This window comes from Taudactylus pleione, unplaced genomic scaffold (genome assembly GCF_031769625.1).
Source record: "Taudactylus pleione unplaced genomic scaffold, aTauple2 ptg000044l, whole genome shotgun sequence".
NCBI lineage: Eukaryota > Metazoa > Chordata > Amphibia > Anura > Myobatrachidae > Taudactylus > Taudactylus pleione.
The window spans coordinates 7,876,476-7,891,382 of record NW_028284446.1 but is presented as its reverse complement, the minus strand read 5'-3'; positions in this window follow the sequence as shown (position 1 = coordinate 7,891,382).

Below are 14,907 nucleotides of genomic sequence, written 5' to 3'. Positions count from 1 at the left end.
GGAACAGGGGTCGTGGGCCAAATCAAAAAAGAGACGGGGCTTAGAGGGTCCTGGGGGCGGGGCTAAGTTTTCTCTAGTCCAGTTTGGAAAAAAAATCGTCTCCTACTAGTAAATCAATGGCAAAGAATCATTGGCTCTCTGTCTTCGATGGTAAAACTATTCGACATCGGCTATAAACCATTGATGATTTAGAATCATCGATGGCCATCCTTAGCCTTGAGTGAACCCTGCAGGAGGCTGAGAGGCAAGCATGCTGCTACTACCGCTGTCTGAGAGCTGGGCTGTTGAGAGAGAGAGATGTGTCTGCGGGTGTGACTGAGAGCGAGCCGGGACGCTGAGAGCAGGTGCTGCGGCTGCAGGGACATGGCGAGCTGAGCCAGACCTGGCAGAGTCAGGCTGCTGTGAAGGAGACGCTAAGTAGAGCTTGGCCAAGCAAAGTTGGACTACAGTATCAAGCGACGTGGAACAGGTCTGTCATACATCTTGAGTCACATGTACTCCAAGCTGATGCACACAGGTGCCCACTGAGGGGATAAGTCAGCAGTGTGCACAGATTCCCAATTATCTGGAATCTGCACATGCGCAGGGCACATTCTGCGAGTGTGCAGAATGGGTTCTGCTAACACGCATGTAACCCTTGAATGCCTCTGCCTGATTTGATAGGCAGTGGCATTTAAAGGGCAGTGCGGTGTTGGCTGGCGTTCCCGGAAACGGGGCGTGTCTGCCCCGCTTTCCGGGAGTGACCAGCCCAGGGACTGCGTGGATGTACGCAGTCTTGTTGGCTCGCAAGCCAACCAGCCTGAGGAAGGAGAGGCTTACTCAGCTGGCTGGCCACCCGGCGCCATCCGCCATCGCAACCATTGACCACCGATGGTGACCCCAGCACTGTGACCTCCACAGTGCTGGGATCGCAAATGCAGCAGGGGGGGTCATAAAAGCAGGAAGTCCACTCGGGCTTGCGGGAGCCTAGACCCTACCACAGGGTCTCGCCGCAAGCCCGATGGTCGTGATAATCGCGACCATCGCCAGGCCGCCAGGCTCTCCGTTTAACTGCCAGCATAGAGACGCCCACTGCCTCCACTACCGCTATCTCACATCCGTTATACCTTGCAGTCTTGCATATATACGCATACATCGGTAACATAGAGTACCATCGGCCCCTGACGCAGAAATACAGCAGCCCAGACCCTACTTAGAAAGTGCTGACCTTGTTGCACGCAGTAAGTACTGAAGCTGCGTATGCAATCGCAATGGCTAATTTATGCACGCCCATGCAACAACACGCCTGCGTTTTGCCGACCACCCCCCCATCACCACCCCCAAACGCTCACTGTCTGTCAATCAAACTGCGATGGATCTGCGTTATCTGCTTGATCGCAGTGGTGCCTTCATGCACTGCGATGCATTCGCATGCGCAGTAAGCAACAATCGCCCATCTGTGTATGCTTTAGCAATAGTGATGCTTGCTGAATCAGGCCCTCAGTCTTCAATTACCAGCATTCACAAGTGCATGACTCAATCTCCTGCTATCTGTGTTACAAGTGCATTCTGCATCCTATTCAGTCCGCATTCATCTCAAGCATCTACCATCTGGGTTGTTCTGCACTTTTGCACAGGTCCCAGCAGGTGTCCTCTACTTCCTACTCTTAGTAGTGTGCAGCGTTCCTGCAGGCTGTCCACGGTACTACAGCACTTCACTGTTGCCATATCTACAGACTGGCCTGCCTCTACTGTACTGCAGTACTGAGAACAATATTTTAAAGAGACTGTACTATCGAGCTTCCAGTACTCCATTCAGTATTTGACATAGACTGTATATCTGTTTGTTCACAAGCAGCCATACTATTGGTCTAGATGAGTAAGGGGGAGATGTATTAACGGCAAAATGCGGTAAAACCCCCGAAAATGCCGTTTTCGGGGGTTTTACCGCATTCCCCGTATGTATTAAGCATTCTGCTGCTTCGCGTCGCTAGGTAACGCCACCTTCAGGTGGCGTTACCCAATAGAAGCCTATGGGCTTCTTAGCGCGACGCTCGGGGCCGGGAGGGATCCGATCGGATCCCTCCCATGAGCCCCCACGGCCTGCGGCCTTCTGCGCATGCGCAGAAGGACTTCTGGGTGTTCAACCCGGAAGTCCCTCTGCCCGGCAGCATCGCAAAGGACAGCTCTCATCGAGAGAGCTGTCCTTTGTGAAATCCTTGGTACATACCGCGGAGGTAGCTCAGTCGTGCGCATGCGCGAGACCCGGCGAGCGACGGGCTCTCCATCGCTCCGGGTCTCGCACCAAAGGGAGCGTGCTGTTGATGTTGATTGACAGCATGCCCCCTTTGGTGGGCGTGCCGGGGGCGTGCCTGCCAGACGGAGGCGTTCTCATGGGAACGCCTACCGTCTGAAGCTGGCCCCACTGACATCACTAGTGATAGAGTCAAAATCACTCCAGGGTCTCCGTCGCAAGCCCGATGGTCGCGATGGTCAAGACCATCGCGACCAGCATCATGGACGCTCGCATATGCTGTGGGTGGTCACCCACAGCTGTGCGAGCGGCCAGGAGGCCGCTCCATTTTCAGGGAGGAGGGCACTGATTCAGAGCGAGCGCTCTGGTCAGAGCGTTCGGCTCTGAATCAGGCCCCTAGTCATCAAGTGTATGGGTTATTTTCCACACCAATTAAAGATGACCACACCTACGGCACGTTGTCCAACCAGTTACCACCAAGTTGCTGATAATCTGATCGCTTCTGATTATATTTTTATTGTGTAGTGGGCTTGGTTTGGAATACTGTGCCAGAACTAAAAAGCCTATAATAAGTCCAACATAAATACCATTTTTATTTTATAATAGTTATAAAGGGATCTCCAAAAACGTACTATACAGTACTTGCTATTTACTCTCCTATGTAACCTGCACCATGTGAACCTATGTAGCATGGCAAATTTTACCAAACGTTCTTACATGTACTGTAGCTGATTTGAACAGATCTGCCCTACTTTATGCTGCACTCTATCTCCTGTTGATTGCATTTTGATAGTTTCCAGTTACCTATTTTATTATTTTTGGTTATTTCATTTTCTATACTGTGTTTTACTTTCACATAAAATGTACTATTACACTATATTACATCCGTGAAATAAAACATTCTAGCTAAGAAAAATCTATAACAAACAATGGCTATTTGCCTTACTCAGCCCTCTGTAAAATTAACTAAAAACATTTATTATAGATGCCCCATTGAATCTGCTGACTTCTCAGCAAGGCTGAAAGTGAGTAAAGAGAATCATTACTGCACAGATGATTCCCAGTCACATAACAGCTGTACTAGAGTGAATTTGCCTTAAAGGCAGGTTTCACCTCAATTAGGATAAACTGTAATCTTTCTTGAGGGGTACGAACTATGTATTTAAACTATGAAAAAGTGAACAGATATCAATAAAATATCTTAGTTTGCTGATAACCAGAATGGACTGATGTTTTCTATAGAGACATGCAGTACTTTCCTAAGCAGTGTGTACTGTATCACCAATTTATTCAGTTACATTACATCAGTACAGTATGTTTCGTGTAAGAGGTATCTACAGCAATAGAATGGTATTAACATACATTAGCATTATCTCTGATACCTCAATTTCAATACATATCATTCCTAAAGGTGGGTACACACCTGACAGATATATCTGCAGATGATGGTCATTCATACACAGTGAACGGCCATCATCTGCTTGTGCCCTCGGGTCCCGGCGGCCTGGGGGCGGGACCCAGCAGCCGCATGGGCGGGTCGGTGGAGTATCCCGCCCCCCTCCTCGCGGCTGCAGCTGTGTGTGTACGGGCGGTCTGCAGATGAGGGTCATTCATACACAGTGAACGGCCATCATCTGCTTGTGCCCTCGGGACCCAGCAGCTGGATGGGCGGGTCGAGGGAGTGTCCCGCCCCCCTCCTCGCGACCGCACATACACACTTGCCGAAGGACAGATACTGTATGTCTGCGGACATATCTGTCCATCGGCTGTGCAGCACAGCCAATGCGATATGTCGGTGAACGACGACGCTCACCAACATATCGCGGGTACACACTGGCCGACGGGCAGCAGAAATATTGGCCGGTCAATTGATCGCCCAATGTATCTATCAGTGTGTACCCAGCATTAGTTATCTGTTTTTCCTAAACTGCATATCGTTTAAAAACTCTTTCGATGGATGGATATATATATATATATACTAAACAGATAGATAGATAGATAGATAGATAGATAGATAGATAGATAGATAGATAGATAGATTAGATAGATTAGATAGAATATAGTTTATCTCTGATACCTCAAGTGGCACATACAGTATAATTTAGTGATAGATTAATAGATATATGATAAATAGAAATAAGATTAATATTTATGTAATATACAGTATATTATATATTATTAAAAAGAAAATAAAAGAGGATCTAGGCACCAAAAAAGTACAAAATAGCGGTCCAAACAACAACAATAACCTGCCTCTAAAAACACTATTAGTAGTGGTCGGGAGTAGTGGTCGGGGATACGGCAAACACAGACAAAACTTGAAGACCTTTATATAACTTGATTATTGGACTACTGGGATACCTGAAAGATACCATTATATGAAAGTTCTGCTGGTTCGCTGTGTCAGTATGGTTTGCTGACATTTAAAGAAAGATTTACATGTATTCTAGAGAGTGGGGTACACTCAGTGCTGTGCGGTGAGGTCAATGACTGGGGAGGCACACGTGTATAAAAACGCACAGTTTTCATATATCAAAACTCTGGAGCATGATAGGAGTATGATAGGAGAGGGAGTATGACAGGGGAGGCTCTGCCTTCCCTGACTGCACATCCCTGGCACGGCCCTTTCTACCTAACTATGAGTATCACAGTAGCACTGGGCACTAGGTGTTTGTTATCATTGAGAGGGGATTTTGAAGATACCTTTTTTGTGCAGGAATATTTCTCTTTTTATAAGTGAGTACGGTACGCCTTGGCTATTAGAAAATTGTATTAAACAGTTTACACTATGAAATAATATGAAGGAATTACTACACATTCTTGGTTTCCATTTTATGATTAAACATCAATGAGGAAAAATACATCTGATGAATGAAGTGGAACATCATCTTTGATGGCAAGATGGCGAGAGCGATGCTTGACAAACAGCGGTGATCTTAGATTACCGCTGTTTGTTAAATCCAGAAATGGTGGCATAACTCCTTTAGTGAGCGCTTAAGAGGTTATGCTTCGATGATAAATGGGGGCCCGTACTTCACAAATGCTATTTCAAAGCTCATTGGTTGCTATGGGCAACTTCTCCACAGGTGTGGATCAAAGGGTCTACAGTAAAAAGGTAGACAATGTTTTGGTAGACACCACAAGTTAGACAGGCAATAGGTCGACAGGGACACAAGGTTGACAGGGTCAATAGGTCGACACATTAAAGGTCAACAGGTAAGAAGGTTGACAGGAATAAATGGTCGACAGTGTCAAAAGGTCAACAAATTGTCGATACAAAAATGGTCGCCAGGTTTTTTTTTTTCTAGCCCTAATCTTCACCCCAACCCCAACCCTCCCTCCTGGTGCCTAACCCTAACAATCGGGGTAGGTACCTGACCCTAACCATCCCTTATAGTGCCTAACCCTCCGAAAAGTGCCTAACCCTAACCCTCCCTCCTGGTGCCTAACCCTAACCGTCGGGGTAAGTGCCTAACCCTAACAGACGGAGTAAGTGCCTAACCCTCCGATAAGTGCCTAACCCTAACCCTCCCTCCTGGTGCCTAACTCTAACCGTCGGGGTAAGTGCCTAACCCTATCCGTCAAAGTAAGTGCCTAACCCTAACAAAAAATTGTGTCGACCATTTGACCACGTCAACCTTCTTACATGTTGATATTTAATTTGTCCACTTATTGACCCTGTCGACCTTGTCTAACTTGTGGTGTCTACCTAAACATTGTCTACCTTTTTATTGTAGATCTAAAGACTGGATACCCTTCTCCACTGGTCCACTTCTCCACACTTTTCACTGCTTGATACATAAACCCTATATTTGCAGTGTGATTGACGGGCAGGAGGAGTCAACAGGGTGTGTCGGCTAAAAATGCAGGTTTCAGGGGCGTGTCCCATCTGCAATCCTGTACTCAGAAAACAGGGCTCCAGCATCTCAGTTACAGCAGCCATTCTGAGTGACCATAGACTCACACAAGTTGGCATTATCTGCATCCGATGCTGCGCATGTGTACGCAGTTATGGGGAGCTGCGATGGCTCCGGTGGGTGTCTCAGTACAGGTCCCGGATAGATAGATAGAAATATAAATAGATAGATATGAGATAGATAGATAGAAATATAAATAGATAGATATGAGATAGATAGATAGATAGATAGATAGATATGAGATATTTCTATCTATCTAATCTATCTCATATCTATCTATTTATATGAGATAGATAGATAGATAGATAGATAGATAGATAGATAGATAGATATGAGATAGATTAGATAGATAGTAATATAAATAGATAGATAGATATGAGATAGATAGAAATATTAATATATAGATATGAGATAGATAGATAAAAATATAGATAGATTGATATATAAATAGATATTAGATAGATATTAGATAGATAGATAGATAGATATGAGATAAATAGAAATATAAATAGATAGATAGAAATATAAATAAAGATAGATATGAGATAGATAGAAATATAAATAGATAGATGTGAGATAGTATAAATAGATATGAGATAGTGTTATGTTCTGGGTTGCTTGTGGACCCGGGGTGGTAGCAGGAGCGATCACAGAAGCAGATTTGAAAATAAAACTAGGATTTTTAATAAGTGCTTGAGTAGACATATAATGTGGCAGTAAATAAAAGTCCAGGAAAATATAAGTGTGCACAAGAGTTCTGTGGTGGGAGCAAAAGGGTTAATGTCCAGGTAGAAACAATTAGAGCAGTCCAGGTGTGCAGGTAGTGAAACTGAAAATAATCAAGCCAGGTTTGCAGGTAGTGAACTGAAAATAATCAAGCCAGGTTTGCAGATAGTGAACTGAAGCGCAGGATGTCAGCAGGCTCAGGCACTCAGGTATGGGCAAGGGTGATGGAGGTAGCGGGGTAGTCCAGTGGGAACTAGGAGCTGACAGGCAGACTGGCAGACAGCGAATTCACAGGAACAGGAAAGCACAAAGAACTCCCTCTCAGCTAGGTTGAGATACACGTTGCACTGGCAAAGAAGGAAGGCACTGACCCTTCCTAAATACCCTATGCCGAATGCCGTGCTGTTACTGGCCGGAGGGAACATGTGACTCACCAGGATTGGCCAGCCTCATCACATGGCCAGAAGGCAAGATGGCGGCGCCCATGCCAAACGGAATGGAGACGCCGCCAGGCTTCAGTAGCGCAGAGTGACAACAGGGCCGCACAACAACGCGCGCAGCCAAAGCCCCCCGCCAGACACCAGCTCCGCCACCAGACAGCCCGCGCCACAACAACCTCACAGGTAACACCCACCTAGCGCCATGCTGAAATACCCTGGCCGTGACAGTACCCCCCCCTTTTGGGGTGGCCTCAGGACACTCACCAGGCTTCTCCGGATGGGCAGAATGGAATCTCCTGATGAGCGTGGGAGCGTGGACATCACGAGCATTGGTCCAGCAACGTTCCTCTGGACCGTAACCTTTCCAGTCCAACAAATATTGAAGATGACCTCTGCGCAGACGAGAGTCCAAGATCTTGGCGACTTCAAACTCAACTCCTCTCTCCGTCTGGACTCGAGGAGAAGCAGGTAGAGCATTATGGAACTTATTCAGGACTAGGGGCTTTAATAAGGAAACATGGAAGGAATTGGGAATTTTTAGGTATGGGGGTAACTGTAAACGGTAGGCCACTGGATTAATGACTTCCGTTATGGTGAAGGGACCGATGAAGCGGGGTGCGAATTTCATAGACGGAACTCTTAGACGAAGGTTCCGAGTAAACAACCAGACCTGGTTTCCTACTTGCATGCGTGGAACTATTCTACACTTCTTATCGGCCTGGGTCTTATAGCGAGAGGATGCCTTCAACAAATCAGACCGTACTTGAGTCCAGATGGCAGCAAAATTCCGCACCGTGTCCTCCACGGCCGGAACATCGAAAACAGGCAGGCTTCGGAATTCAGGAACACGAGGATGAAAGCCATATACAACCTGAAATGGCGTTTGGTTAGTTGACGAGTGGTAGGAAGCATTATGTGCAAACTCAGCCCACGGCAGCAAGGCAGCCCAATTGTCCTGGGAAGATGACATAAAAATTCTTAAGAAAGTCTCTAGATCTTGATTAACTCTCTCAGTGGAGCCGTTGCTTTGCAGATGGTAGGCCGTGGAAAAGTTTAACTTCACTTGAAGAACAGAACACAAAGCCCTCCAGAATTTTGCAGTAAACTGCACACCACGGTCAGAGACAATTTCAGCAGGAAGGCCATGTAGACGAAATATGTGTTGGACAAACAACTGTGCCAGGTCAGGGGCAGAAGGTAACTTCTTCAACGGTATATAGTGGACCATCTTAGAAAATCGGTCTATTACAACCCAGATAGTGTTGAAACCTTGAGAGACTGGCAGGTCTGTGACGAAATCCATAGAGAGATGCGTCCATGGACGTGATGGAGTAGGTAATGGAAGCAATTCCCCAGCTGGAGCTTGTCGTGATGATTTATGCTGGGCACAGGAGGAGCAGGAAGAGATAAACTCCATTATATCTGCCTTCATAGAAGGCCACCAATAGTGTATTTTCAGGAACTCCAAGGTCTTCCGAGTGCCTGAGTGCCCTGCGAAGCGAGAGGAATGTGCCCAGATGAGAAGCTGCTTCCTTAATTCCGGGGCCACAAATGATTTTCCCGTAGGAGGCTGAAGTTGTAATGCGGCGAAAACTCTTGATTCCAAGACAGGGGTAGTGCTTTGATTTTCAGATTGATCATCACAGAGGAGAGATCTCGATAGGGCATCAGCCTTCTGATTCAGTGCTCCAGACCGGAAGGTCAGGGTGAACTGAAACCTGGCAAAGAATATTGCCCAGCGGGCCAAATGAGGACTCACACATTGGAGGTTTTTGAGAAACAGGAGATTTCTATGGTCCGTAAATACAGTAAATGGAAACTCGGTGCCTTCTAGCAAATATCTCCATTCCTTCAACGCCAACTTTACAGCTAGTAGTTCTTGCTCAGCTATGGCGTAGTTCCTTTCGGCAGGAGAGAATTTTTTAGAAAACAACCCACACGGATGGACTCGGTTGTCCTCATAACGTTGAGACAAGACTGCTCCCAAAGCTTCAGATGATGCGTCTACTTCCAACAAAAAAGGCCTGTCCAGATCGGGTTGTCGAAGAACTGGTGCTGAGATAAAGGCCTGTTTTAGAAGATGAAAGGCAGACTCTGCCTCAGGTGACCATTGGGCAGGATTAGCACCTTTGCGGGTCAAGGCTGTAATGGGAGCCAGCAGTGTAGAAAATCCCTTAATGAAGCGTCTATAATAATTTGCGAAGCCCAACAATCTCTGGATGGCCTTCAGTGTCTGAGGTCGGGTCCAATCCAGAATTGCCTGTACCTTCTTGGGGTCCATTTCTAAACTGGAGCCAGTTATTACATAGCCGAGAAAAGGTACACTGGGCACTCCAAAGACGCACTTCTCCAGTTTGCAGTAAAGGTGGTTTTCTCTCAAACGGGTCAAAACTTCTTTAACATGTTCTTGATGTTTAGCCACAGAGGGTGAAAAAATCAGTATGTCATCCAGATAGACAACAACCGAAACATATAACAGATCCCGGAAAATCTCATTAACGAAACTTTGAAAGACAGCAGGGGCATTACACAATCCAAAAGGTATTACTAAATACTCGAAATGTCCATCTCTGGTATTAAAAGCGGTCTTCCATTCATCGCCAGCTCGGATACGAATGAGGTTGTAAGCCCCTCTTAGATCTAATTTCGAAAAAATGACAGAGCCCTTGACCCTATCAAACAACTCAGTAATCAGGGGAAGAGGGTATCGATTCTTTACAGTAATGTCATTAAGGCCTCGATAACCGATACATGGTCTTAGACCACCGTCCTTCTTGCCAACGAAGAAAAACCCAGCTCCGGCAGGTGAAGTAGAGGGGTGAATGAACCCCTTTGCCAGGTTGTCCCGGATGTATTCGGTCATGGCTTGAGTCTCAGGCAAGGACAGCGGATAGGTACGACCACGAGGTGGTATCTTATCAGGTATCAATTCAATTGGACAGTCCCATTCCCTATGAGGGGGTAAGATATTTGCTTGTTGTTCAGAGAAAACGTCGGCGAACATCTGATATTCCTTGGGAATGGCAGAAGAAACTAATGGAACTGTCTTTCTCACAGGTCGAATTTTTGGAAGACAGAATTTCTGACAGTCCATACCCCATGACAGAATCTGCATAGAACTCCAATCAATCCTGGGATTATGTTGACGTAACCAGGGTAGACCAAGAACAATTTCTTGAGAGGCCTCTGATATCACCAGGAATTTTAAGGACTCAGAATGAAGTGCCCCAATTCGGACCAATACTGGTTGAGTCTCTTTGGTGACTATCCCGTTAGTTAGAGGGCGTCCGTCTATAGAGGTCAGAGAGATGGCATGGTTGAGAGATAAACAAGGAATCTGAAATTTATCTATGAAACTAGACGTTATGAAATTTCCGGCTGCTCCCGAGTCGAGTAGAGCAGTAGCAAAGACAGGTTTGGGTTTAAGATCCAAGGCTAGGGTAATCGTGAAATCTTTAATTTTTGGAGACGGGTTCATAACTCCTAACTTGATATCTCCAGGGTCAGTTAGGATTTGGCATTTCCCGGTTTACGGGGGCAGGAGATCAGCAGGTGACCGGACTCTCCGCAGTACAGACAGTGGTTCTTTTGCAATCTTTCTCTGACGTTCTTCTTTAGAGAGGTGTGTATGATTCACCTGCATATGCTCCTCTTCAGTAGGGGAAGGAATGGGACGGGTAGAAATGGAGGGGGTAAATGACCTTTGCCGGTCAGTTCTGTTTTTTTCAGCCTGACGTTCCCTGAAGCGTAGGTCAACTTTGATACACAACGAAATCATGTCGTTCAGATTAGTAGGAAGCTCTCGAGTGACTAGATCATCCTTTAGTCGGTCTGACAACCCATGCCAGAAGGTCGAGGTGAGGGCTTCCTCATTCCATTTAAGCTCTGATGCTAAAATTTGAAATTGCACGGCATATTGACTGATGGAACGGACCCCTTGTCTTAGTGTCATGATGTTTGATGATGCTGATACAGTACGCCTAGGTTCATCGAAAATCCTCCTGAAGGATGACACAAAGCCTGCGTAATTATCCAGCAGCGGATCTGAGTGCTCCCAGAGTGGGGAAGCCCATTCCAAGGCCTGGCCGGATAACAGAGAGACTATATAAGCCACTTTAGTTCTTGCAGTTAGAAAGTTGTCAGGCTGCAGGGTAAAATGTATGTCACACTGATTTAGGAAACCTCGGCAGAGTTTAGGATTGCCGTCAAATTTATTTGGTAAAGGAAGACGTAAACGGGGAGATGATCTGCCTCCTGTATTCCCAGACGCTGATGCAGATGTAGCTGCTGGTACTTCAGGGGTAGAAAAGGAAGTTTGCAAACTATCCTGTCGCTTGGACATCTCTTGCAAAAATTTAGCCATCTGATGCTGCATGTTTTCCAGATTTTCTAAACGACCAGAAATGCACCTGAACAAATCCACTCCTGACTCCTGATCCGTGGCCGGCTCCATGGGGCCAGTGCAAACTGTTATATTCTGGGTTGCTTGTGGACCCGGGGTGGTAGCAGGAGCGATCACAGAAGCAGATTTGAAAATAAAACTAGGATTTTAATAAGTGCTTGAGTAGACATATAATGTGGCAGTAAATAAAAGTCCAGGAAAATATAAGTGTGCACAAGAGTTCTGTGGTGGGAGCAAAAGGGTTAATGTCCAGGTAGAAACAATTAGAGCAGTCCAGGTGTGCAGGTAGTGAAACTGAAAATAATCAAGCCAGGTTTGCAGGTAGTGAACTGAAAATAATCAAGCCAGGTTTGCAGATAGTGAACTGAAGCGCAGGATGTCAGCAGGCTCAGGCACTCAGGTATGGGCAAGGGTGATGGAGGTAGCGGGGTAGTCCAGTGGGAACTAGGAGCTGACAGGCAGACTGGCAGACAGCGAATTCACAGGAACAGGAAAGCACAGAGAACTCCCTCTCAGCTAGGCTGAGATACACGTTGCACTGGCAAAGAAGGAAGGCACTGACCCTTCCTAAATACCCCATGCCGTGCTGTTACTGGCCGGAGGGAACATGTGACTCACCAGGATTGGCCAGCCTCATCACATGGCCAGAAGGCAAGATGGCGGCGCCCATGCAAAACGGAACGGAGACGCCGCCAGGCCTCACTAGCGCAGAGTGACAACAGGGCCGCACAACAACGCGCGCAGCCAAAGCCCCCCGCCAGACACCAGCTCCGCCACCAGACAGCCCGCACCACAACGACCTCACAGGTAACACCCGCCTAGCGCAATGCTGAAATACCCTGGCCGTGACAGATAGATAAGATAGATAGATAGATGGATAGATAAAAAAAAAATATATATATATATATAAAGATAGATAGATATGAGGTAGATAGATAGATAGATAGATAGATAGATAGATAGATAGATAGATATTTGATAACTAGATTGATAGACAGACTAATAGATATGTTTTTTTGTTTTTTTTTGTAAATGACCGCAAGTATATTTTGTCTTTCAAATTTATGTAAGCTATACAATTATAAATAGACAGACAAGAACAATGTTGTAGCTTCTTTCATGTAGGCAGTGAATTTTTACTTATATATTTTTTTTTACCTGCAATCATATCATTCTAAATCTAAATGCACTCTGGAGAAGTGCTTTCTTAGGTATTTATTTGTGCCTTCGGTATATCAATAGACAAATTGCAGAGGAGGACCATCTAAATGTCCTCCTGTGGATCTTTGTTGCCTGTTGTCTAGATAGACAGAAAGGTATATATTAGATTTAATATTTTGACTTCATATTTATGTATATGATCATACATTTATACAGTAGCTACACAGAAAGGTTCATTGCTTCTTTCATGTAGATGGTACATTATTATATATTCTTATATATTTCTGGAACCAGCAATTATATAATACAATATATTTTGTGGAGAAGTGCCTTTTTGGATGTTGTTTTTGCCTTCGGTATATAAACAGATAAATTGCAGAGGAAAACCATTTAAATGTTCTCCTGTGGATCTCTGTTGCTGCCTAGTGCTTGACATTAGCCCTGCTTTTTTAATGCAAGCAACCATGTTCTGCAGGCTACCTGATTGCTAGGAATGTATGCTAGAAAGTGCTAGTCTTGGTGGTATGGAAAAAAGCTATTAACCTATCACCTTTGTTTTTAGACAAATAACTGACCACTATGATGGTACTGTACTGCCATATAGATCACTAGGTTTTCTTTTTCTATATAATGTGTATTTCAGCACGTGTAACATACATGTATTAGTATATTCAATAGTACACTGTATTATCTGTATACCTACTAACATAAGATTTGTAATACTATAGCTAATCTATATATATATATATATATATATATATATATTTCTGCTTATAGCTACAGTACTGTGCAAAAGTTTTACACAGGTGTGGAAAAAATGTTGCATAGTTGAGTCACTTGCCCTTGTTTCCACATCAAAGCTATGGCTTTTTGGCCACAATTCTTCCATGAAGACCACTTCTGGGCAGACTTCTCCGAACAGTAGATGAGCGTACCTGGATCCCACTGGTTTCTGCTAGTTCTGAGCCAATGGTACTGCTGGACATCTTCCGATTTCAAAGGGAAGTAAGCATGACGTGTCTTTCATCTGATGCACTAACTTTCCTTGGCCAACCACTGCGTCTACGGTCCTCAACATTGGCCGTTTCTTTGTGCTTCTTCAAAAGAGCTTGAACAGCACATCTTGAAACCCCAGTCCCGTTTTTAAATCTTTGCCTGGGAGAGACCTTGCTGATGCAGTATAACTACCTTGTGTCTTGTTGCTGTGGTCAGCCTTGCCATGGTGTATGACCTGTGACATGAAACTGTCTTCCACAACCTCACCTTTGTAGCAGAGTTTGGCTGTTCCTCACCCAGTTTTAAGATGACTACACAGCTGTTTCTTTTTCAGTTAATTACATTTCAACCTACATATGAAAATGATGATCATTATCACCTGTTTGGTATGATACACCTGACTATAATTCTACAAAATCCCTGACTTTGTGCAAGCGTACCTAGAAGAATTGATGCTGTTTTGAAGGCAAAGGGTGGTCACACCAAATATTTATTTAATTTAGATTTTTCTTCTGTTCATTCACTTTACATTTTGTTAATTGATAAAAATAAACTATTAACAATTCTATTTTTAAAGCATTCTTAATTTGCAGCATATTTTTCCACACCTGGCAAAACTTTTGCACAGTACTTGTATATTAATACATTACATGTACATATTTGCATTATACTATACTGAAGGAGTATTATCTAATTATGGTATCTAGTTAAAATAGTACAAAAATAGTACTGAAACATAACTGCTGGCTCCCATTTATATGACTCATATGACAGCATTCAGTCATGTACAATAGGTGAACTATAAGATTGTCCCTACATTGCCTGCCTTGTAACTTATTAGTCGTTACACTTGAGATAATCAGTACTGTATGTGCATTCTATATTTGTCTGGTTATAAAAGACTGATCTTACATTTGTGTAAAATGTTACACTAGGTCTTACCTTATATTAGAAACTGGTTTTGTTATAATCTTGTATTGTTTCCCCCTCCCTCCTCTTTGGTGTTCTGTTCCCTTGAGATTGATTATTGAT